Source organism: Alnus glutinosa, chromosome 3, assembly GCF_958979055.1.
Source record: "Alnus glutinosa chromosome 3, dhAlnGlut1.1, whole genome shotgun sequence".
NCBI lineage: Eukaryota > Viridiplantae > Streptophyta > Magnoliopsida > Fagales > Betulaceae > Alnus > Alnus glutinosa.
The window spans coordinates 22323513-22350999 of record NC_084888.1 but is presented as its reverse complement, the minus strand read 5'-3'; positions in this window follow the sequence as shown (position 1 = coordinate 22350999).

The following is a 27487-nucleotide window of genomic DNA, read 5'->3' as shown; positions in this document are numbered from 1 at the left end:
GGTGATCCAAGCATTGAAGCAATCAGCCAAATTGTTGTGTAGTAGGTCACACTTTGCACTTGTGTTGAACCATCCCCTACACCAAGTTCTAGGGTCAACCTTTTCAAGGTACTCGTATGCTTTATGCTTAAGGCCCTTAAGCTCCTCCATTGCAGCATAGAAGTCAGTCTATGTGTAAGATGAAGCAGCTCTCCACAGCATGGACTTCAGTAACATCCCCCGATGACCATTGTTTTTGAAATTGACATACAAGTGCCACACATATATACGATGCTCAGCATAAGGACACACCTCATGTAGGGTTGGTACAAGGCCCTGCACACATGAAAACTAAATACACAAAGTCATTGCATTTAACCTACCAAATCATCTACAAGACATGAAGAGCATAAATAAAAACAATATGGAAATACTTACCTTTTGTCTATCTAAAATGAAAGTCCACCCATGTGGACCACTACGGCCAAGGTTTGCCAATAATGCTTCGAAAAACCATATCCAGCTATCATTGGTCTCTACTTCTACCACCGTTATAGAAATTGGGTACATATTATTATTGGCATTCATTCCAATAGCTGCCATTAACTATCCCTTGTAAACTCTCTTCAAGAAGCAAGCATCAAGGAGCATCACAGGCCTACACCCATCTCTAAATCCATTTCTCATGGCTGCAAATGATAGTACATCCTTTGGAATCTACAAGGTACTTCGGGCATAGGTCTCTCAACCATTAAAAGTACACAACTCCCAATATTTGTGCTTCTAATTGTTGCACAATAGTCCCATAAACGGTAGTATTGCTCACTCAACTTTTCATAAATGGCATCTTGTGCATTCTTCCTACAAGGAACTAGGGTGGATATCAACATTCCACTTCTTCTTCACCTTTTTCTTCAAGACATCTATAGGCATGTTCGGCTAATCCATAAAACTGTCCATACACCACTCGGCTATCCAGTTCAAAGTGATCAAGTGATTCTTGTATTTCCTGGCGCATGTATGTCTAGGCCTAATTGAAATCAGCATAAATGTTGACTCATCTTTCAACTGCCTTCCATAAACTCTGTAATTACAATTCTTGTCTGCATACACTGCAATAAATTTCGTCATTGAATTCTTTTTGTAAGTCAAGCCCTTCCCTTTCAATATATTGGCCAACTTAACGACTTTTCTGAACTAATACACATCGTCAAAAGTGTTATCGGGCTCCAAAATCGGATTTCCCATATCTTCTTTACTAAATGGCACCCTCTTGGTGACGCATGGCCATTCTAAAGACTCAACCTCAACCTCAACCGTAGCCTCTTCATCACTACCACGAGGTGATATCAGTACATTACTTCGTGAAATTTCTGAATCATCCCCATCCCCCTTACCCTCTTCATCTTCATCTTCACCAACTACTGCTTCTACTCCAACCCCTTTATCTACACCATCTTCTGGTTCTACTCCATCTCCTTGATCTACTCCTACTTCTTCTACACCAACATCATCATTATCTAATCTTACTTCTGCATCTCCATACTGTGTGTGATCATCACTATCTAATTCGAAGGCATCAGAGCCATCACTTAGCACCTAATCCTAGAATGAGTCACTTCTATATACAATTTGTCTCTTGTATTCTTCTTCCTCTTTCTCATCAACATTATCCTCTTCTCCTCCTTCTACATCTACATCTACTACACCAAAGACAACCAAATATAACTCTACAAGTCTATGCTCATCATGGTGCTCCTCCATTTCAATGACGTCATGTTCAGAAGACAGAAGTCGTAGCCCTTCATCTAGACTCTTGGTAGGTATATTGTAGTAAATTAGGTTACCAGGATTATACCCATAAGTCTTAACTACTCTCTCTATCTCAATAAATGACAGTTCATCACTGTCATATGGGTCAGGGTAATGTGATACATCCCACCACCTATGTTCCCTATTAAACCGACCACCATGGTGCACCTCAAACATTAGCATTTCTGGATACATTATGTGTCCTACAAATTGACAAAACAATGACAATTCTTAGTGAGCAAACAACTATAAACAAAGTAAAGGCATTGGGTCCACAAACAGAGTAAAGACAATAGCTTTATGTTGTGCAAATATCTACCTAAATAAATAGATAAATATTTGTATGTTTTACTTGCAAGTGCACAAGATCAAAACGATAGTATAGTAGGCAAATACGAGATCATTCCCAGGAGAATTGGTAAATTATGCTTAAAAAGATTTCCTAAATAATTAAGATGAGTGAAAAGAAATAAAAATATTAATAAGATCTAATAAGAGAAGAGACAAAATATTAAGGAAATATAATAGGAGATAAGATATGGCTTCGATATCCACCGTAAATCATATTCAATTAAGATTCACAATGCCAATGCTATAATTATAACTTGATACTTAATGTTTACCAGCTATAAGGGAATGATAACTTCTCCTAAAGCTATTGACTTCCCTAAGCAACGAATTAGGCATGGTATCTACTCTAACTCTTTTCTTCTTTGAAGGATTTAGTATGATATCTACTAAGTTGTTCTTTAAGAAAACATAAATCTATGGAAAGCGATAAACACACTCATATTGGAACATGGTATCTATTCCAGTTGTCTTTATGTTAATTAATCTAAGAACCTGTGATGGGGTTCTTTTGTTACTTTATTATGTCAGGACTCGGTCATCCAAATTGACATAAATAACAAATCTATACCGCATGCATATGATGATCAAGCATAAATATTAGAGGAATTCAAGAAAATAGGAAATAATAAAGTTAAGCATCAATATATGTATTGTAGCAAAGACGCCAATTGAAAACCATAACAAGACATAATTAGGGCTTCAATCGAACCATAACTAAAGTATTAGTTACAACTAATATAGACTAAAATTATATACATACGGAAAATAAATAAAGGAAGAAAAAAAAAAAACCAAAATCCTTCTTGAAGTAGCCTCCAATTCTTCTTCCCAAGCTTGTGTGTTTTTGCTTCAAAGGTTAGAGGCCTATTTATATGGATTAGAGAAGCTCTAGAAGCTCTAGAAATCCTAGAAAAATTGTAAATAGGTCTCCTAGTCCAAATAGAATAAGTACAAGTCTTTACTTTTTCTGAAATTCCAATTCAAGTAAGAAAATGATTCCAAATTCGTACAAATTTGTGGTCCTTTATTGCGGGGAAATTTTAGCATAGTAAAATTCTGAATTAGAAAAAACCTATTTCTGACATATTTATTTCATTTTTTAGTAGCTTTCTAACACCACCAATTTCATTACAATCCAATACTCAAGTCAAAAGTTATGATTAAAATACAGAGACGTGCTCATTTTGGATTCTTTCCAAAAATAACGAATTTTTGCCGACTTCTCTTTCCTTAAATTCAAAATTGATTTGGAGTTGAATCTTTGCAAAAGTGAGTTTGCCGAATTCGTTATAATCTTGGAATTTGATGGATTTTCTTCCAAAACCTGAAAAATACAAGAAAACCAAAAAACAATACAAAACATCAAACTATAATAAAATTAAGAGCTTAACATATGTAAATTAAGGGCTTGAATGTGTAGCATTTAGTACTTATCACTTTACTGCAAGTCAGCAAACAAGTCTAAAATATTCAATAAGGACATTGAGTCCACTTTATTACATTTACAACATGCATAAAGACATCAGACAAAAACAATTACAAAAGACACCCAACACTGGCAAGCTCATCAGGACCCACTAACCACAGCAAATAGTGTTTAAAAAAAAAAAAAAAAAAAAAAGCAAACTTTTCTGCAACCCTAAACAACAAACCTGAAACTGGATAATAACAACAAAATGGGACCACAAACCAAACAAAATGGGGCCACAAACCACACAAAATGGGATAACAAATCATATATAATATACACCCTTTCAGCAACATCAGTAAAACCCAGATATTGTCGAAGATGAAACACACAGTCCCGTAACAACCTAAATCTTAAACAACGGGAAAAGTATGAGAAAACCCAAATAACATCCAGCATTTCGATAAAAACTAAGAATCCATAAAAAAAAAAAAACAAAATAACGGCATACAACACAGATTAGGGTTAAATAACTAAACTTTTACACTGAAAAGAGCAAAATAGTTTGTTACCTTTAGTGAAAATCAGCCTTTGAGTCTTGATTCTTATGTATATTGCCGAAACAAGCAATGGGGAAACAGCACGGTTATGGTTCTTTGCACAACCAAACTAGGTGGACAACTCGGGTTTCCGAAGACTTTGAAAAAAATTTGGGGGAAAATAAATTTCAAATGGGAAACGGCCGAATGTATGTGGAAACCTATTCATTGAAAGTGAGGGGCAAAATGGGTAGAAGCGACTAGGTGAAGCAAGTGTTAGGCACGTGAGTTGGGCTCTGTCAGGAGTTAACATCGAATCCTGACGGAATGCCCTTAAGTGAGGATTTTTGAGAGATGGATACCCTTATTCTAGAGCTTTGCTAGTTTGGTACCCTTCCATAAAAAACGTCGATAGTTCGATAACCTTTCGTGAAGTTAACCCTAAAATCAATCACAAGCATATATCATCTCAAATTATCATTGGCTCGGGTTTAAGCAAATTTAGCATTTTGCATATTATAAAACTACAAAACTTAGTATTTTTTTTCTTAGTGAGTTGAATACTCACATAGGTTGCTTGATAATTGGCTATGAATAAATGCTCATTGTAAGCCACACAATGTATTACTATAACAATACATTGTGATGACAATTAAAACTAGCTCATAATATTTTCTAACTCTAAATTCTCACTTAACTCTTGAATTGTTCATGAACTATGACCCATGGAAAACCTATAAATTTATAGGGCTCTATTTGACAACCCATTAACTAATAACAATAACCCATAAGATTATCTTCAGTTTAGACACACAAATTGCTACTTTTACAACACTTAGAAAAATCTCGGGTTTTTGGTCTTACCTTGATTTCTCACCAAAAGTGAAACCCAATACCATTTGACAACCCATTAACTAAAAATAATAACCTATAAGATTATCTTAGGTTTAGACACACAAATTACTACTTTTACTTACAACACTTAAAAAAAAATCTAAGGTTTTGGGTCTTACCTTGATTTCTTACCAAAAGTGAAATCTCCAATACTTGGAGATTGTGTAGAACACTTCAAAATACAAAATAACTAAAGAAAATTGAGAGATCAAAATCAAACTCTAAAAAATCTACACAAAATCCAGAGGAACTAGGATTTTCGGAGTTACCTCAAAACGATCGGTGAAAACGTAGATCTTGTAGCAATGATCACGTTTTCAGTGTCGAATTTGAGTTTGGAAGCTTCAATCTACCGAAATCTAGGGTTTATTATCAAACCATAGGATAGAGGATGGAGATAACTTGTTTGGGAGGAGAGAAATGAGGAAGAAATGAGCTGAAAATTCACTTTTAACAATTTCTACTGAGGCCTGTCTGGACACATTAGTGGGCTGTACGGACACACGCTGAAAATGCAACTTTTTGCCAAGCCTATCCGAACATGTGCCGAGAAATAAACTTACTGACTAACCCGTCCAGACACACAACCCAGAAACTTAATTCTAAGTGTTTTCTAAGTGTTTTTCTTCATCATTTTACCTAATTAATCACTTAGTTACTCTAATTCATGTTTTTAACACTTAATTAACATCTTGGACATTACATGGGGGATAGCTAGCTAATCATTAAAGCCATGGGAAGACTTCAATTCTTCATGCAAGACAACGATGTGTGAAGTTAGACGATCAGATCAAAGTCTGGCCATTCGATCTTTAAAAAAAAAACAGATTTGACGACAATTGAAAATTTGATAGTCAGATTAAAATTTGTCTGTATATTTTTTAAAAGAATAGTTCAAATGATTGTATTGAAATCCTTTCGTTCGATCTTTAAAATATATATATATATATATATTATGATAATTTGATCTAACAATTGATATAATCTTAAATCATGTAATTTAGTAATTTAGTGATTTATAAGTATTTAATTATAATATTTTGGGGTAATTACCTTTTTCCCCCATGAACTACCAAAAAATGCGCAATGCCCCCATGAACTACCAACTCGACCGAAATAGAGCATTCAACTACTAAAGACAACCATTTTCCCCCCTTCCATCAGTCAAAGGGGTTAAAACAAACGGTCAACGGGTCATGTGCCGTTTTATATGGGGGCATGTTGGAAGATGATGGTAGTTTATGGGGGGAAAAGAGGAAGATTGTGGTAGTTCATAGGGGGAAAAGAGGAAGAAAATGAGGGTAAAACGGCGTGTGACTGACGGAAGGGGGGAAAATAGTTATCTTTGGTAGTTGAATGCTCTATTTTGGTCGAGTTGGTAGTTCATGGGGGTATCGCGCATTTTTTGGTAGTTCATGGGGGGAAAAGGTAATTACCCCTAATATTTAAATCATATGATTATACTCATATGACATAATGATTAAATGATACAATATTATATGGCACAGGGAAAAGATTTTTGCACAATAAAATTGCACAACACTAGACGCATGGGTCACCCATGCGTCTAGTGTTGTGCATGTATTGTGAAATTTTGTTGTGCACCAAGCACAACTCTATGGCACAATGTTAGATCATATAATCACGTGATCTAAATTGAATGACAATTTACGTTATCATATAATCATATGATTTTAATTCCAATGATAATACTTAATTTATAATTGTAACAAACACATTATTGATTCCAATACTGATCGCTTAATTTAGGATTATATGATCATGTGATCTTAAAGAGCTTAGATAATGTGATATAACGATTCATAAGTATCTAATGATAATACTTAGATCATATTATCATACTCATATGATATAATGATTAAATGACCCAATGTTATATCATATGATCATATGATCTAATAATTATATGATCATTTGACACAATGTTAGATCATGTGATCTAAATTCGGATGATAATTCATGGGATTATATAATCTTATTATCTAAATTATTTAAATTCATATTATTATTATTTTTTCTTTTAGTTATGATAATACTTAGATTATATAATCGTATGATTTAAGTATTATCATTAAATACTTATGAATTATTATATCGCATTTCATATGATCTAAGATTTAAGATAATATGAAATGTGAGATCATATAATCATATGATAATACTTACATCATATAATGATTAAATATTAAGTAACCTCTATAAATATAATACATATTACTTAGTTATTAAAATACATACTTTGATACTTAAATTTGGGGTAATTATCTTTTCCCCCTATGAACTACCAAAAAATTAGGGGTGTAAATCCGGAGCGTGTTCCGGGTATTGGGTGAAACCCGGGAACCGGCTCCGGGTCCCCGGGTTTTAGGATTTAAACACCCTGGCCCGGACCCGGGTATCCCAGGTATCCGGGGTGTCCGAGTACCCGGTTTTACCCGGGTATCCGGTCCGGGTTGTATATTAAAAAAAAAAAAAAAAAATTTGCCCAATTGGGTCCGGTTTGATGACCACGGCCTTGCTATCACTGACTGTGGCGGTGCTGGTGATGGTAGTGCGGGCAAAGGGGTACTATCAATTGGGTCCGGTTTGATGACCACGACTTTCTGGTCGGTGATGACTTCGTCGGCGGATTCAAGGACATAAAAGCCATCGGAGTCCTCGACTACTTCGATGTCGGCGAAGAACTCGAAGGTCTTGGACTTGAAAGCCAGGGCGAATTTCTGGAACATTTCAGAGATTTGTGGGGGTTTTGAGGACCCATCTGTGTCCGTCATTTTACCCAATCCTCATACAGAAAACAAATATAGACGGACAGAAGAACCAGCAAACAACCTGTGGTATATATCAAGAACCAAAATCCTCTCAGCAAAACTGGAAAAACAGAGCTACTCACAGTAGCTACAAACTACAGCAAAGACAGAAAGGTAGGATTTGATGAGGAAAAATTCTTAAAACAAGCAAAAGAGAGTAAACAAGCACAGATCGAACAAAACCCATGAGTTCCCTTTCTTTTTGAACTAAACGTAACCGAGAAAGCTTCAGAATTAAGGCTCACCTACCTGAGATCGGTTGGTGGATCGAGCGGACCCAGTCGAAGCCCTAAAGACAAAAATGGATTTGATGAGGAAAAACTTTCTAATAAGCATGTCGTGACCGTGTCGACTATCGAGTGAGAAGTGAGATTGTGAGGAGAACGACGGCTTGGGGGGAAACCAGAAAACGTAGGGCAACAAAAATTTTAAGTAAAAAGACGAAAAAGCCGGATCCTATTTAAGTTCCTAAGCATGTAGTTCAGGGGTAAGTGGGTAAATTTATTTTTTTAATTGCTGAAACTACCCGGATCCGGGTACCCGGGTATACCCGGGGTTTTTGTAAATAAATACCCGGCTCCGGCTCCGGGTACCGGGTTTCCCGGCTCCGGCTCCGGGTACCGGGTTTCCCGGATCCGGGTTCCAACCTGATTTCCCGGTTTCCTGGAGCCGGTTAATGCCCGGAGCCGGTTTCCCGGCCGGATATATCCGGTCCGGATTTACACCCCTACAAAAAATGCGTGATGCCCCCATGAACTACCAACTCGACCAAAATAGAGCATTCAACTACCAAAGATAACCATTTTCCTCCCTTCCGTCAGTTAGAGGGGTTAAAAGAAACAGTCAATGGGTCATTTGCCGTTTTACATGGGGGTATGTTGGACGATAGTGGTAGTTCATGGGGGGGGAAAGAGGAAAATGGTGGTAGTTCATGGGGGAAAAGAGGAAGAAAATGAGGGTAAAACGGCGTGTGACGGTCATGTGACCCATTGACCGTTTGTTTTAACCCCTTTAACTGACGGAAGAGGGGAAAATAGTTGTCTTTGGTAGTTGAATGCTCTATTTTGGTCGAGTTGGTAGTTCATTGGGGCATCGTGCATTTTTTGGTAGTTCATGGGGAGAAAAGGTAACTACCCCTATATTTATATATCCCACTTTTTTATTTATTTATTTATTTTTATTTTTATCAAAGTAATCTATAGTTAATTATGCTTAGTTAGAGTAACTTAATATATATTAACTTAGTTAATATGTTAGTTTATCTACTAACTAGTTACTAGTTAGTATAATAATGCTATTGTATTACACACACACACACACGCATAATATATATATATATATATATAGAGAGAGAGAGAGAGAGAGAAACATCCTTATAGTTAATTATAGTTGCTTAGTATATGTTAATTAACTATATAATATGTTAGTTTATGAACTAAATAGTTAATATGTTAATTAATGCACACACATATAAAAATTAAGTAACATATATAACGTATGTTACTTAATTACTAATATACATACTTAAATTTATATAGTATACCAATATCAATATATCATCATTATCATCTGATCAAGTTGCCGTCTGCTCAATATCTTTATCTTTACTTCATTACTTGTATTTGCTCAAAAAGAGAGGAAAAAAAAAGAAGAAAAGATTTGAAGTCTTTGGAATATTGTGTGTTCATCCAAAAGCATGCAAAAATGTAGAGCATTTAAGACTTGGTTGACTACACTTTGCAGCAGCGTGCCAAACAGCTAGTGTGCCAGAACCAGTACAACAAATCAATTGTACAAATGGCAGTCAACAGAAAAGTACATCACCGGCCGGCACGAGGGAATATTATACAACAGAATAATTTTACTAATACATATATAAAAGTTCTTGGTGAAAAATTAAAAAGAATTGAAAATCAGATAAATCCATTAACGTTAAAAATCAAGAAAAAGAAATTGAAAGATTTTTATTTATACCATATGAAACCTTCCAAATTTACATTTTTCTTTAAAAAAAAGACAACACAGAATTATTAGAAGAAATTTCTAAAAGATTAGATTCTTTAAAAATAAAGAATCATGAAATAAAAAACTATGCATCCACCTTAAATCATAATAAAGAAATTCTGACCATAAAAAAATCACATGAAAAAAAAAAAAAAAAAAAACAGAAGTAGATACAGAATCTTACATGGATAAGTTACAGTCTCAATTTAAAAATTTAGATCTGAATAGAATGACTTCAGGAAATCATAATGATCAAGGAAGAACGCCTAGGATAATTACAAAGGAAAATATACAACGCATACTTCTATAACTCGAAATTGGTATCCTAAACCCACACCTCTAGATATACAATTTGAAGAAAGAGAACTAGGAGTAAGAGCTGCTTACACAGCTAATGCTTTATATGAGTGAAATATAGATGGTTTAACAGAATATGAAATTTTGAATGTCTTATATGAAATCATGATCGTAGCAAATGTTTATAAAGGTGCGAAAAGATCAGATCATCAAGTAGCAAGTAGTTTAATAATAGGTTTTACGGGACAATTAAAAGGATGGTGGGATAATACTTTAACAGAAGAATAAAGATCATATTTAAGAACAGCTTATAAAACTGATATTGCCACGTGTGACTTGCCAAATGACCCTGCTTACAGAACCAATTTTTACTCCCTTGCATATTTAATCAAAGTTCTTTTAACCTTGATAACATGTCAAGGGAGATTTATTATTTAAGATTTGTCTAGACAGACTATACATACCAATTAAGAGTTAAGACATACCTCATGACTCATGACATGAGTCATACCAACTTCTCCAACAAAAAGGGACAAAGGGTATATTAGCTCAGGTTAAACAGATTGTCCAGCAATAGATTGTCCAGCAGGAAGCAGTTCAAGTTTCAAACAATTCAAGTTTAAACAGATTGTCCAGTAGTTCATATTACATACTAAACAAAAAAATAAACATATATAAAGTTAATAATGTCTGAATATCTGAATCAAATCTCAGAAGAATCAAGATGATGGCAATTCAACTTCAATCAGTTTCTACAAAAACAAGCACAAAGTCAGTTAATAAAGTAAGTTTATACCTAAACAAAAATCAGTGATATACACATGTAATTTCATGCAAATTATGTGCTTAAAATGCCACTTATAGTTTAAGAGGTTTTTTTCTTGAGACCATGGATTGCTCTCACCCAATCAAAGCCACACAAAAGCATTTGAACGGTTTCAATTTTTAAGGATGCTCGGTGTGGATCAATTACCCTACCACCTGCACTGAATGAAGATTCAGAAGCAACTGTCGTGATTGGTACGGCTAGAATGCCCTTTGCCATCTTAGACAAAATTCGGTACTTCAAGGCATTCAACTTCCACCATGCCAAAGCCTCGAATTAGTTATCAATATCTTCACCACTGTCATCCTTCTCGCCTATGTACGCATCCTCTTCAAGATAGATATCCAAATCTGATTTAATGGACTGAATGACATCAGTAATTCTAACATGATCCCAATACCTTGATCGAGCTGTGGACACTGTAGGAACATGTGGGGTAGAAACACTTTGTGAAACTACTGCAGCCTGCTCACCAGCACTTAGTTTCAAAACAGAAGAATTATGGGTAGTGAACATACACTTCAAACAACTCATGCAGAATGGCTAGCACATTCTGTATGTGCTGTGGATACTCAGAATCAGGGCAAATAAGAGGAAAACAGAAATTGATCAACTTCATCTTGTACCTCGGATCCAAGACAGCAACTATGGACATCAACCAATTGCATTCCCCTCAATACTTATCAAATTTCTGAGCCATTTTTCCTGCCATTGATGTAATGTAGTCATGCCTATCAATACATTTCAACTGCAGAATTTCCCTCATTCTCCATACCTCAAGTAGAAACAGAATTGAGGTAGGATAATCACTTCTCGATACCATGTTTGTAACTTCATTAAAAACCGACAAAACCTGGTTTACATTCTCAACCTTCTCCCACTGTTTCGAACTCACAACCCACTGAAATGCTTGATCAACTTGGTGATATCTTGGGAACAATTCTTTGAACCCTATTGCAGTGGCCAGCATCAAGTATATATTGTTCCAACGTGTGGAGATATCTAGACCAGTTTCTTAAATGGCAAAGGCAAACGTTTAGCTATTTCGCTAAACTCTTTCAACGTTTTCTCTGAAGCAACCACATACTTTATTCCCTGCTTAATAGAATCAACAATGTCTCCAATTTTAGCAAGCTCTGCTTGCACCAACAAATTTGTCACATGCGTACAACATCGCACATAGAATAACCGACCCCCCAACATCCAGCTCATTCCTCAACTTAAAATCATCTTTAATGATTCTAATGGCATAATCATTTGCTCTTGCATTATCAACTGTTATTGTTAATACCTTATCCTTAATGCCCCATTCTATGAAACACTTCCTAAGGGCATCAGCAATAACAACACCACTATGAGGAGGAGGTACATTAAAAAAGTTCAAAATTCTCTTTTGGAGGAACCAATCTGAATCTACATAATGGCAAGTAATAACCATATATGACACCCTCTGTGAAGATGTCCACATATCAGTTGTTATGTTTACCTTCTCAACCCCACCAAGCATTGCTTTAATCTTCTTCTTCTCACTAAGGTATGTAACCATGCAATCACCTTTCAAAGTTGCAGGACTGATCTTTTTCCAATGGGGTGTGCATGCCTTCATAAACTTGTTAAAAAGTTTATGTTCCATCATGTTAGAAGGGTACTCGTGGAAGAGCACCATGTGGGCAGCAAGTTCACTAACCCTCTTCTCACTATAAGAAAAATTTGTCAAACTAGCCCCCCCACCTAGCTGACCATGATCATAGGTCAGAACCTTTTGTTTCTTAATGTTGGACTCCACATACTTCACACAAACTACCAAATGCCTACCGAGTTTTGAGGTAGAACTAGATTTGGAAACAGCAAACAGCCTTTTACACCAATTACACTAAGATTTTTTTACACCTAAAACTTCAATTTGAGAGAAGTCATCCCAAACTTTAGAAGTCTTTTGCCTCTGTTTCTTCTCATATGCACTAGTATTAGTACTAACATCACCAGGAGTAAGAGCATTACCCACAGTGTGAGAATCAGTAGGACCAAGAGTGCTTACAGTTTGGGGATCCAAAGGACGAGTATCAATAGTTACTAGTTGGTCTGGTGCATTTCCACTGCCAACAACTCCAGCGGTAATGGAATGAGTAGTTGTATCATCACCTAGGTCTACTTCATTGACTAATACAACTTCATTTACATCCATAGGCTGACTTCTATCCTCCATGTGCTGTTTTAAGTTGTAAACAATTATTAAGCTTTTATCTTTATAACAAAACTAGGGCTATTAACTAAAGATTATGTCAGATTTCTAATATAGATTACAGATTTAGGGTTTTAGAGTTTTAGAGATTAGGAATTTAGGGTTTCTCACATTTCAGTCTTATCATTAATGCCTAGCTTAGGACTCGGGTATTTGGTAATGGGACTTGCATGTAAGAAATTCTCATTTGCGTCCTATGCTTTTGAGCTTAAGTCTTGCCAGGCAAAGTGTGTTATCTATATAACACACTTCAGCTGGCAAGGCCAAAGTTCCAAGGCATAGGAGGCAAATGAGAATCTCTTGAAATACAAGTCCCATCACCAAAGGTCTAAGTTAGGCACGATTGACAGATTGAAATGTGAGAGTTCTAAGTTTTAAGTATTTAGGTTTTTAAGGTTATAAGGTTTTAGAGCTTTTTAGGGATTATGGTTTTTGAGTTTTAGAGTTATAGGGCTTTGGGATTTAGGGCTTTAAAGTTTATACTTTTAGAGTTTATGAGGGACTAGGGTTTTAGGGTTTTAGAGTTATAGGGCTTTGGGATTTAGGGTTTTAAGGTTTATAGTTTTAGAGTTTATGAGGGATTAGGCTTTTAGGGTTTTAGACTTATAGGGCTTCGGGATTTAGGGTTTTAAGGTTTAGAGTTTTAGAGTTTTAGAGTTTTTTAGGGATTAGGGTTTTAGAGTTATAGGGCTTTGGGATTTAGGGTTTTAAGGTTTAGAGTTTTAGAGTTTTTTAGAGATTAGGGTTTTAGAGTTTGTTAGAGTTTTAGAGTTATAGAATGTGGACTATCAAAGAGAATTGCATATTTCTATGTTCTAACAAACCAAAGCATAATAGATTGTGGCAGGATATATACTCAAACAGGTAGGGCTGAGCATGGGGCCGGGGGGGGGCAGGGATGGGGTTTTTTTGCCCCCGCACCCCATAGATTACCCCATGCACCCGCACGGGGCGGGTGGGGATGGGGCAGGGACTCCGTGGGTTATGATGGGTTATGATTCATAAAAAATTGGGAAAAAAAATAGAACCAAATGTGCACCGGAAATAATAGAACCAAATGCATTGAATTTTATATTGAGTGTCAAAAGAGTTAAAAGGCCATATTCATATTCTCTTATGCTCCGTTTGTTTCGGTGTAAAATGGTTTCCGTCGTAAAATAGTTTCAGGGAAGTCATTTTTCACAAAAATATTTTCCGTCGAAATCATTTTTCGGTGTTTGGCGCATACGGAAAATTACAAATATTTATTATATTTTAATTTAATCATATTAATTTTAAAAAAAATTAAATTTTATTTACAAAATAAAAAATATTAATAAAAAATAATATAAAAATATTTTTTTAAAATTTGGCATATACAAATTCCAGCAAAAGTTGCCAGATCCCGGCCAGTTGACCAGAAACCTGCCGTCCTGGCCAGTTTTCGGCCAGAACAGCCAGATCCGGCCAGATGCCGGGGGGTCCGGCTGTTCTGGCCAGATCCGTCCAGGATCCCGGCCAGATGGCCGGTGATCCGGCGTTCTAGCCGGATCCGGCCTCTCCGGACAGTATCCCGGCCAGACGGCCGGATCCGTCCAGGATTCCGGCCAGATGGCCGGATCTCTGGCGTTCTGGCCTGATCCGGGCCGGGATCTGGCGAGATAGCCGGAGATCTGGCCACTCCGGCCATTCTAGCCGGAATCTGGCATGGTATCCCCGAAATCTGGCGACATCTGCCGGACGTCACCTGATTCCGGCTTAATTTGTCGAATTCCGGCACCGACCGGAGTCGGAATCTGACTTGTCGAAATTCGGCAATAGTCAACTGTTTGAACGTAAAGGTCGACTGTATTGTTTAAAAAAGAATTGACTGCATCTACCATTTACGGAAAATGATTTACGCTTTTAAAAAGTGTTAATCATTTTTGGTCAAAAGGAAATCATTTTCCGGTTGACCATTATTTTCGCCCCTACCAAACACCAGAAAATACCGAAACTATTTTCCAGAAATCATTTGACGCCGAAACAAACGGGGCATTAGTCTATATCAACTAATATAATGAATCCATAAAAATCTTTTAACAATTCACCATATCAACTAATATCAACTAATAGTAATATCCATAAAAAATTTAAAAAGAAGAAAGAAAGCATTTTTGCTTGCAATGTTTTCAATCACTTAGTGCAGAAAAAATTGAAAAAAAAAAAAAAAAACAAATTACGAAGCAAAAACATAATAGTCGTAGATTAGTAGGGTTTAACTGCTAATTACGAATAGAAATTCAATCCCATAAATGAACAAATTATTGACAACGCAAAGAACATATTACAAGATGAAGAAAACCGAAATGTTAAATGTTCCAAAACATCAAGCACCTCTCAATTCCCAATCGGTCACCACAAGCATCAAGCACCTCCCAATCGATCACCACAAGCATGAAGCATCAAACACCCAAGTTTCAACCAAAATTTTGAGTCTTCACTTCACTAATCCTCCTCAAGCAAAATATTGATGTTCTTCAAATTTATTTCTACAAAGATTGGAACCGATAATTAGAAATTTAGAATATTTAAATAGAAAAATAAATTAAGAAGTGAATAATAGAAAGCTAAAAGCTTACCTGACTCGAGCTTATAACTTTCAGGATCTTCAACCATCTCAGTGTCATAACCATTGATGGGTTTTGATCTTAACCAGTTTTGTGTACACACCAATGCTTCAACCGTTATTGGGGCCAATGAACTTCGAAAAGGATCCAACACACGCCCTCCAGTGCTAAATGCCGACTCTGAAGCAACTGTAGTAATGGGAATGGCCAACACAATACGTGCTATGTAGGCTAGTACTGGGAATTTGGTTGAATTCACCTTCCACCAATTTAAAATATCAAAGTTCTCATTCGGTTTTTCAATCTCCTCCATCAAATACCGATCTAACTCCGATTTGTGTTGAACATCACTATTACAAGTCATGAGCTTTGAGTACCTATTCATCAATTTATATGGACGTTTCCCAGTTTCTCTCGAGGAACCTTGAGGAAGTGCACCACTATGTTCACCTTGAGAGTTTTCTCCAGTGTTGAAATGATCAAACAATTTTTGAAGGCAGTTCTTCAATTTTAATATCATATCATTGCATTGCTCAACACCAAGAATATCACTGAACCAATATTCCAATGATCCCAACTTGGTCCGTGGATTGAGTATAATAGCAACAAACAACAACACATGAACCTTATCAAGATCCCCCCAATACTTTTTATACTTCAACATCATTTTCTCCGCCATAGAACTCAATATATAATCATCACTGTTACAATATTCTTGTAAATGCAGTTGAATGGCAGAAACTTCTTCAATGTACATATTACATGTCACATACAAAGACCTTAAAAGTCGCATTGTGGCTTCATAAAAAATTTTGAGGAACTTGAGAAAAACCCTAATACGAGCCCAATCATCACAAGTAGGAGGTCCTAAACCATTTTTACTATCCCACAACGTAGGACCATAATATCCATCCAACTCTTCCATAAGTTCAAAAGCACTTTGACATTTTTCTTCACCTTCTAACATCTTAAATGTAGAGTTCCATCTAGTTGAAACATCCAAACACAACAACCCCTTGAAATTAATGTTTTCTCTTTCCAGACAAGTCTTAAAACTCTCAAATCTTGCAGGAGAAGACTTTACATATTTAACCGCACTTCTAACCCTCATAATGGATTCATCAACCTCTTTCAACCCCTCAGTCACAATAAGATTTAAGATGTGTGCACAACACCTCACATGCATAAGCCGATTTTCTAATATGGCACTAGGCTTATGAGCACTTCTCTTCCTCAAGTACTCCAAAGTAGCATCATTGGAAGAAGCATTATCAACCGTGATAGTGAAAATGCTACCAATGCCCCATTCATGCATACACGACTCAATCTTTCCCCCAATGGTCTCACCTTTGTGATTAGGAATTAAACAAAAGTTTAAAATTCTTGTGTAAGTTCCATTCATTATCAATAAAATGAGCAGTAATACACATGTAATTAAGGTTCTGTATTGAAGTCCAACAATCAGTGGTAAGGCAAACCCGAACACCAGATGTCAAGAACATTCCCCTCAACTTTTCTTTCTCAGACATAAAGAACTTAAAACAATCCCTCATCATAGTAAAACGGGAAGGAATTGAAAACCTAGGTTCAACTGTTTTCATAAAGTCCTTGAACCCTTCACCTTCCACAAACCTAAATGGCAACTCATCCACTATGATCATCCTAGAAAGTGCTGCCCTTATTTTTAAAGCATTAAACTTCGCAATCACAAGGTTACCACTAGATCCTTCACCCACTGCCGCTTGTCCTTCCCTCTTAGCCTCAAAGCTCAACTTCGATTGTGTCTCATCAAACCTACCAGGATATTTTCTACAACTTTTCCTGATATGTTGTAGCATAGATGAGTACCATGGCTTCTAGGGTGACAATTAAACTCCTTACAATAATTGCACTGTGATTTATGATCATCGGGGTCACTCGATACTAACTTGGTAAAATGTTCCCAAACCGTTGATGTTTGCTCACTTTTTTTAGGTTTTGGTGGGAGAGCTACACTAGGATTTTGAGGGTCCATAGTTGAAGAACTAGAACCCATATTAGTATCCAAAAAACTAGGCCTAGATGAAGTAGAACTAGAACCAATAGGTCCAATAGTAGCACTAGTTGAATCGTCCATGACTTGATTCTACAATTTAAGTGGAAAAAAAAAAAAAAAAAAAAAAAAAAAAAAACATAATCAACAGCAGATAGAGGCCTAACATAATCATACATTGATAATCCTAACATATTCTATTAAGACCAATTAACTTAATACATACATATAAATAATTATCCAACAAAACTCAAATTTCCAGAACTTAATTAATCACCAATTCTCATAACCGGCTAAAACCCAGTAACAATTCCACAATTAGTATAAGGCTAAAATCAATTCACATGAAATGCACAATACTAATTTCCAAATTCAGAACTGGCTAAAAAGACTACAAAACTGAATTACACCACAACACACACACATACACCGGCGAGTTGAAACAGGGGAGGCACCAAACACGGTTCAGCCGCGAATCAACAACAACAAAATACCCATCACCAAAACCTTACCCAAATCAGCCAATAATCATCAACAACCCAACCATAATCACTACATCAAATAAATCAAAATTTGATCCAAATTAATTAAGCCAAATCACAAGAAATTACCTAGGGATTTTCTGTTGAAACATAGAGAAATCCACCGTGTAAGACCCACTGAAATCGCCAAAAAACCGACTCGGGTCGCCAAAAAATAGCCACTGGAAGTCGCCGGATTTCCCGCCAGAAATCGCTACATATTTACAAAAGATCAATCATTCTAATAATAATTCATAACAGAAAATTAGAAAAAGAAAAAGAAAATTAGAAATCAAAAATCGGTAAAGCATCATCGATCCAAATCATGACCAAAAGCAGAAATCAGAAACGAACTGACCTGCAGGGGCCTTCCCTTTCCTCTTCTGCTGCCTGCTGGTGTGTGAGTCTGTGACATGTGTCCGTACGACCGTGCGTGCGGGGAGGTGAGGGCGTGAGGCGACGACTAGCGACTAGCGACTAGCGAGTGACAGAGTGAGGGCGTGAGCCGTGAGGGCGTGATTGCGTGAGGGCCAGTGACTGGTGAGGGCCGTGAGGCGAGTGGCGGTCCTGGCGGAGTGAATGTGATGCGGCGTTGGGAGTAAGAAACTTAAGAGTTAGAGAAGTTAAGTTAAGGTTAGGGACTAGGGAGTGAATGTGTTGCGTGACTCCACTGACTCGTGAGGGCTGCCTCTTTTTTCTTTTTCCTTTTTTTTTTTCAAAATCTGCGGGGCAGGGCGGGGACCCGTGAAATTTTAAGCCCCCCCCCCCCCCCCCGCAACCCGCCCTGCACCGCACGGGGGGCCCAAAAACGCCCCTAAACCTGCACCATGGGTGCGGGTTTTAGGCTTCACGGGGCGGGGCAGGTTCTGCTGGTATTTGCTTAGCCCTACAAACAGGCAGTATAATTTTTAAAACAATTTAGTTACTCAAACAAAGGCCAGCATAACAGATTACAGATTATAGAATGTGGACTATCAAAGAGAATTGTAGATTCTCGGGCTGTTAACTAACTAGTCTAACCTCAAACAGCAGGGAAGATTATATAATACAACAAAACAAAGCATAATAGATAAAAGAAGGAACATAGCAGATTATGTTTTGTTAACTAACAACTAAACATGACACGACTATAACAAGCTTACAAAAACAAACCCTAACACGACGACAAAAGACAACAATAAACAAGCCAAAGCAAATGGCATTAACTAATGTGAAATGTGAAATAAAGCAGAGCATATGTCAAAGTCAGTCAAACAAACCTCTGACTGGATATTGTTCTAATTTCTAATAGGGTTTGTATTTTGCAGATTTGAAAACTAATCCGTGATTCTGTCACCTGAAATATGAAATAAATCCAAACATTAACTAATGTTTTGATAAGTAAATAAAACTAAATAATAAAATGTAAAAGAGAAACTCCATTGACACCAGGATTACATACCCAAGAGGGCCAAGATCTATACTTGTAGACGTAGATGCAGTTGGATTCAGCCTTCTAGCACTTTTTAGAGTCAAAACTCAAAACACAAACCCAGGGTGCAAGAATGAACAACCAATGAAAACATAAAAAGCAGATATATCAAATGGGTGGATTAGAGAAAGAAAAAACAACAAAAAAATAATATAAAACACACAAAGGCAGAGAGTCTAGTAGTGGTAGCACATCCATCAGATCAATTAGGGATTCTGGCTGCGAGAGGTGAGGCTTGGTAGCCTTTGGTATGATCAGGATCGAGAGGATGGGATGGGATGGCAGATGGATCATCGCCTTGTGCCCTTTTCTGGTTTGAACTCGACGATATTGAAGAACAAAAATGAAATGGAAAACTGGAACGGCATATTTGCCCTTGGATTTTCTCCTTGATCGTTCATTAACTGCAGATGGAGAAAGTACTGGAACGGGTCGTTGAGAAAATTGAATGAGAGCATTCAATTTTCGCCTTATTTTTGCCATTAATGATCCTCGACTGAATCGAGTGACGGCAGGGTTTTTTTATACGCATTTAAGAGCATTTTCCTCTTTCTCATCGTTCGATTGCTTATTTGATAAAATCAACGGCTTAGATCAAGCTTTGGTGATGGTGAATGAACGGTAAAAATTTATGGGTTGTCAGTGTGCAACTGTTTCGAGGAAATGCGTAGGTTCAAAAACAAATGATCCCCTGTGTGTGTGATGGTGTGTCTTTGGCTAAAACCAGTGTCATCTCTACAGAAGCATGACCGTTTATTAGGATTACTATTTTTTTAAACTCAAATCTAGTCATTTAAGTGTTGAGCTCATGTGGACATGCGCAACACCAGATTAATACCACTTCAGTTATGCGCTATAGCTGTCATCCACGTTCAAATCCAACGGTCCGAATTTATTCCACTTTTAATCAGACGGCTACGGTGGTTGCATTTTGAAATTTCGGGAATCGTGCTGGCCGCTTCAAATTTTGGGGGAAAATTTGTTTTCCCTCTTCCGAGTTCTTCCTTCTTTTTTTTTAGGGTTTATTATTTTTTATATGAAAAAAAAAAAAAAAAACAGAGACTAGTCTAATTTCAGTAATTTGTCTAAATGTTACTTAAAATAAAAATTGTCTAAATGTTTAATAAATTATTTATTATTAGAATTAATAAAACAAACAACTTAACAAAGGTTAGTCTAATGAATTAATAATATTATGTAATATGTAGTGTGTACATATGAATCTAAATTATCTAATAAATCTATGATGTCGTTTTTTTTTTAAAGGACATGAACATGATATAGTTATTACTTAATAGTTATTAGTTATTAGTTAAAGACTAAAGTATAAACTATAAAGGATTAGGGTTTTAATGTAGATGGAGCTATTACCTAATGTTAGTAACTTAGTAAGTTAGTATAATAGTATTAATGTATTAGTATATAAGTTAATTTAATTATGAATCTATGATATTATTTAATTTGTAATTATAAATAAACACATTACACATTGTTAATTATAATACTATTAAGTCTATTATACATTTATACTATTAACTTAAATTGAAATTACATAAATCATATTGTTACGTATCTAGTAATAATGTGTATATAATTATATAATTTATATTAGTATTATAAAATTTATAGACTTATAGTATATGATACGTTGATAATGATATGAATATATGATATAATCATCTCTCCTATCCGAAGTTCTAGTGCTAAGGTCCTAAGGATAGACTATTGACTAATCTATAACTTATTAATGCTTTAATATATCGAAAAGATTTAAAGCATTAATAAGTTATAGATTAGTCAATAGTCATTAGTGTATATATAATATACTAACTAATAGTTAATGTAAAATTATATAGTTTGTATATAATATCACGCAACTCACACTCACACACTAACAAGTAACAAATAACATAGTTACATATTAACTAACTCTCTTATAATTACTTATATTATTATATTTTCTAATATAGTATATATTTAGTAAGTTATTAACTTCCTAAATTTTATATTATAATATATGAACTGAGTGATTATGTAATACTAATTTATAATGTAACTAATGTTAAATAACTTAAATCCCAACATATTTGATTGCTTATGAGTTATGAGTTATGATAATATTAAATTTATTATGTTATGATAATATTATGCTAACAACGTAATTTAATAAATTTATGATTCAATGAATCACATTGTTACGTTTGTAGGTTATGTAATTTATATAGTTATAGTTGTATTCATATGATAATGATAAAATAATATGATCTATATATGATATATCATATAATTAATAAATTATTATATCCAAATTGTTGATTCAAATTTTCAAAATTTCGAGTCGAGTTAGGCGAGAGGGTCAGGTCGAATCAAGCGTTATTCGAGCCAAAAATTTCGAGCCTTAAATAAGCCAGTCAGGCCTTAAACAAGCTGGGCTCCAGAGGCCTCAAACGAGCCAAGCAGGCCGAGCCCCTTAACGGGTCGAGCTTGCGAGCCCCAATTGAGTTATATCGGGCGTGTCGAGTATGTATCACTAACTAATCGAACGGGTTTCAATAGTGCCGAGCTTGAGTTTGGATCATGCTAAACTGGGTGGGTACCGAGCGGGACCTCAAGCCCGGCCAGCTCGCTTACAACCCTATTATGGCATATCCAAGCAACGCATGAATGGAGACTGGGAACATTATGAAATAGGAAGCCTTGAATTAGGAGCACAACTTTTTGAAGAAGAATTCTTATCTTATTATCCTGTTAAGTATATTGAAGAATTACATGACTTTCCTCCCATAGTCCGTAATACTGTTAAAAATGTACAAAATAATTTACAGAAAAGACATTTGGGTAATCAGTCTACTGTCATGAGAATTTGGAGTACAGTTCTAGAATTTGATCCAGAAAATTATATGGAAGTCAAACCGGCTCAACACTGCATCCTAATTAACCCATCTGATAGTGATCAAGTTGCAGAATTAAGAATGGGAAGGATTCCTCTTAAATTGGATGATCCATTAGGAATTATGAATTTATGGCGAACTTTTAAAAAACAATTCATGATAAATGTTGTTCAGGAATTATCTCCAAGAAGACAAGTCTTACCTAAAAGTGATAAAATTATCATTTTTGGAGAAGATGTTTCTGCTCTAGGAATTTGAGAACAACTTCTTTGGCAAAGCAAATATATTTACCAAAACGAGAAGTGGTGGAGCCAAACAAACATAAATCTCAGGGATGTTATAGATGATAGCATTGTATTAGATTCCGATGGCACGAAATGTTTGGAATATTGTACATACTGTAATGAATGGGGACATGATACATTCACATGCGAATTTATAGAAGACGAATGGAGACCTACATTCACTGACAATGATTATGATTTGTATGATGGTTATTACAATGATGATTAAAATGAAGCATATTCAATATTACTTGATGAAAGTGAAAAATAAAATATGGAGCAGGAGCATGAAGGAGTATGATGAAGTGGAAAAATATGGAGCAGGAGCATGAAAGAATATGATGAAGTGAAGTAAGAGCATAAAGTAGTATGATACAGTGGAGTAAGAGCATGGAGGAGCATAAGTATGAAAGAGCATGTTGGGAGAAAGTGGAGAATCGCGGCAAGGTGCACTAGTGGAGAAACATGGCAAGATGCACTATCACAAGCAATTTGATAAATTATTCATGCACAAAATGACAAAATGGAGAAACATGGCAAGATACACTATCACAAAGAATCTAATGAATTATTCATGCCAACACAGAAGACAAAAATAATAGACTAACACAATTGTATCGGTTTTCAAGAATTATTGCTGCATTTACTGTTCAAGTTTCAGAATCAGTCAGAAAATCATGCCAACTTTTACTGTTCAGAAGACATGCGAAATCTTTGCTATTGATATTTGTAATTTTTCTCTTCCCTTAGCCTATAAAATGCATGTATGATGTATTAGAATGTAGGGTAAATTTGAGAGCAATCAATATTAGCCTTTCAAACCTTGTAAAATCCATGCAATTTCCTTTCCTTGTAATCTTCAGTTCTCTTGCATCCAGTCCTTTGAATCTTGTAACTATTTCTGCTTTGCTTCAATGAATTCAAGTAATAATGTTTATCTGTTCATCTTGATTTCCATTATATGATTCTTCTTTATTATATATTGAATTAGAAGCATATTTATTTATTTATCCTTCAAGAATTTCTACTCATGTTTCTGAATTATTTTATTATTGATTTAATTTCAGTATTATTATTTTTTGCACTATATTCCCGCAAGGCAGATTACCGCCTAATTAGCTTATCCCCTCATTTCATTATTATTTTGCACTGCATTAATTCTCTTCATTATTTATCTGTCATTCTCTTTATTATCACCTGGTTTTATTGTGTATATATATGAGCAAGCGAGCAAATGACTCGGGCTAACGAGCCGAGCGAGCGATCCGATCCAGCTTTAAGTAAGCTAAGCTTGCGAGCTCTTATCAAGTTTCGTCGAGCGAGTCGATATGTATCACTTACTAATCGAGTGAGTTTCTACAGTATCGAGTTCGAGTTCAGATCGGACTTAACCAAGCGGGTATTGAGTGAGTTGTCGAACAGACTAGGTATTTACAACCCTGTCTCTACGGGTGGCCTGGGCCACCCCTAAGGGGGCACACCCACTCCTGGTGGTGGCCAGTGGTAGGGTGACTTATTTTTTAGATTTTTGAAAAGTTTTTTTTAGATTGTACTTTTTAATAAAGTGAAAAATAATAATTATTATTTTAAGTTGATTTGGCAAAACAGCTTATGTGGCAGTAACGGTATACATAAAACTTGGACAGAAAACTCACAAATGAACCTAATGAACCTATTTCAAATTCGCTAAAACTCATGCATCAAAAATTGAAAATTAAAAAAATAAAGGAGTGATTTCAAATCGCGCATTTATACAGGGATTTATTATACATTTACCATTTCATTTAAGGCTAAAACAAACGAGCAGACCTTAGTTGTGCTAAACATGTTAAAAAGTACACTTTTATTAGATTTTGTTGAGGTGTCACTCCTTATTAAATCATTCGATCAGTCATTGTTAAAAAATAAAAAATAAAAAATAAAAACTAATGACAAATTCTCAGTGCATGAGCAAAGTAATATAAAAATGTAACATATAACCTTACATTTTCTTAATGTAGAGCATTTGGAGAGAAACAAATCATCGGCTCTTTGAGAATATAGCAAGACCAATGTGCTTATTCCTAAATTCGCATTTATGAGATCTCTTCTGAATTGGGCTATTGTTTATATTCCTAATTTTTCCTCAGGGAATTTGGTAGATTTGATTTGTTTTATAGATTGTAGTAGCAGTTTGACCCTTGGTTCTCTTGTATACTCTTTATGTACGAGGATTTTGCTTTTTTTTTTTTTTTGGGTAAATGTATGATAAATTCATCAGTCAACGCCCGATTTGAAATCACTCCATCACTTTTTAAAATTCAATTTTCACTTCTTAAGTTTTTCGAGGATTTGAAAATGGTCCTTCCGTGAGTTTTTGGTCCAATTTTTTGACATCTGTTAGTGCCAACTTAGCCTTTTTGCCACATCATCTTAAAATAATATATTTTTAGTGTTTTATAAATTAAAATCTAAAACATAAATTTTAAAAATAAAATCTAAATAATAACAACTACCCAAATGGCATCCCCACCACTTTTCAACCCTGGGGGTGGTGGTGCCCCTTGGGGGTGGCCTGTGCCAAAGTTGGTTGGTTGGGGGTGGCTATTGGCCACCCCATGGACAGCTAAGCCGCCCTTTGCATTTCTCTCTATGGAACCTAGATCGGTTGGAGCGAAGGTTGATTGATCGACCCTCATCATCAACAGCAGATATGGGTGGACCATGGGAGCCACAGAGCTCAGATCGGTGGAGATTTGATTGTTATGGTTCTTGTGCATGGAGAATGAGCGGCCTACGATTGTGCTCGATCCATAATCATTTGGGGAGCAGATTGGGTCAATGGGTCAACCGAGTAAACCGGTTCTTTAGGGAAGGGGTGCTGCTGTCATCCATGTCTTTGGATTATTTTTGATGTTCATTGCTTAACTACGGGGGATGATAGCAATTGCTTATCAATGTGGATTTGCTTAATGTCAAAAGATTATGGTTCTTGGTACTTAGCCAGAAAAACATAGAACTTGGAGAAAAGAATGGCAAAGAAAGGCATCATTTCCATGACATACATCTACATGGTGCTTACTCTCATTTCATTGGCCGCAAGGAGCCATTTTTTTGGGAGGGGGGGGGGGGGGGGGTGGTGTGACAGGAGAGAAAAGTTTGAGTCAATGGAGGGGGTCTGGGTTCCCGAGAGTCATGCTCAAAGAGAGGGAGAAAAATGCAGAAATGAAATAGAGGGGTGGCTCGGCTGTCCATGGGGTGGCCACCAGCCACCTTCAACCAGCTTTGGGGGTGATTCGCATGCCACGTTTAAAGGGACACTACTGATGAGTGCCAAATATTGTATATTTGGACCCCTTAATTTGCATTAGTTAGACCTTTAGTTTTGTTATTTTCTAATATTTTTGGTTAGTTTTTGTATTTTGGTATTTTGCAGATCCTGGAGAGAAAACAGTAGTTTTAAAGTGAAAAAAACTGCAAATTTTGGAAGTCAAAATTGGATTGGATTAAATTTCAAGTTTTGCACAAGTCATAGTATTTTGATCATAACTTTCAGCTCAAGTATCAGATTGAAGTGAAATCAGCGGCGTTGGAAAAATAATTCAAAATGCTACAAATCATTGTGAAATAGAATTTTCCTAATTCGAATGTTTTCCCCATCATAAATGCCCCGCAATGTAAGAGTGCGAATTTCTTTGATCCTGGCGACTGCAGATACTCCAAACCCTAGCATTCTTTTATCTTATTAGGGTTTTTGAGGGGTAGAGGTGCCATTTTAGAAATATGGCCCTAAACCCTAGCGTTCTTTTCTCTTATTAGGGTTTAGAGGGGCAGATGTACCATTTTGTAAAAGATTGGTTTAACCTAATCTTCTGCTATAAATACCCCCTGCTAGGTACCACTTAGGGCATCAATTTTTCTTCAGAGCACTTGTCTTAGCTCTTGTCTTTTCTTTTGTAAGTCATTACTTTGTCATATTTCTTTTAATTTAAAGTTATTAACTTTTCAAGTCTTTTGTTTATTTTAGTTTCTTGCTATTTAATTTTCAATTGATTCTTCTTTCTTTTAGTTGTTTTGTTGCTTACTTTTTTTTTGTTTATTATTATTTAATTTTCATTCTTCTTTCTTTTCCATTGTTTTAATTTATTATTTCCTTTTATTAAAGTTTTGTTCTTCCTTTTCTTCTTCACTTTTATTGTCTTATGATTTTCATTCCAAGAGTTTTGGTATTTTTGGTCATGAAAGGCTAAAATCCTCAACTAAGGTTGATGATGAAACTTCATCAATGATAACACCTATGCTCTTGTCATGATATTCATAGATTCATTGTTCTTCTATATATTCAAATTCCACGTCAATTTATTTTAGATTGATGATCTTTATTTAATGTTTGTTGTAATTCAATCGATGGATACATCGATTGATTTCTTTGAGATTGGGATATCTATTGTGATTTCCGGATACAATAGATGATTTCAATTAAAAATGGATAATCCTTGTGATTTGTTTGAATTAATTTCTTCAAATGTTTTCATGTT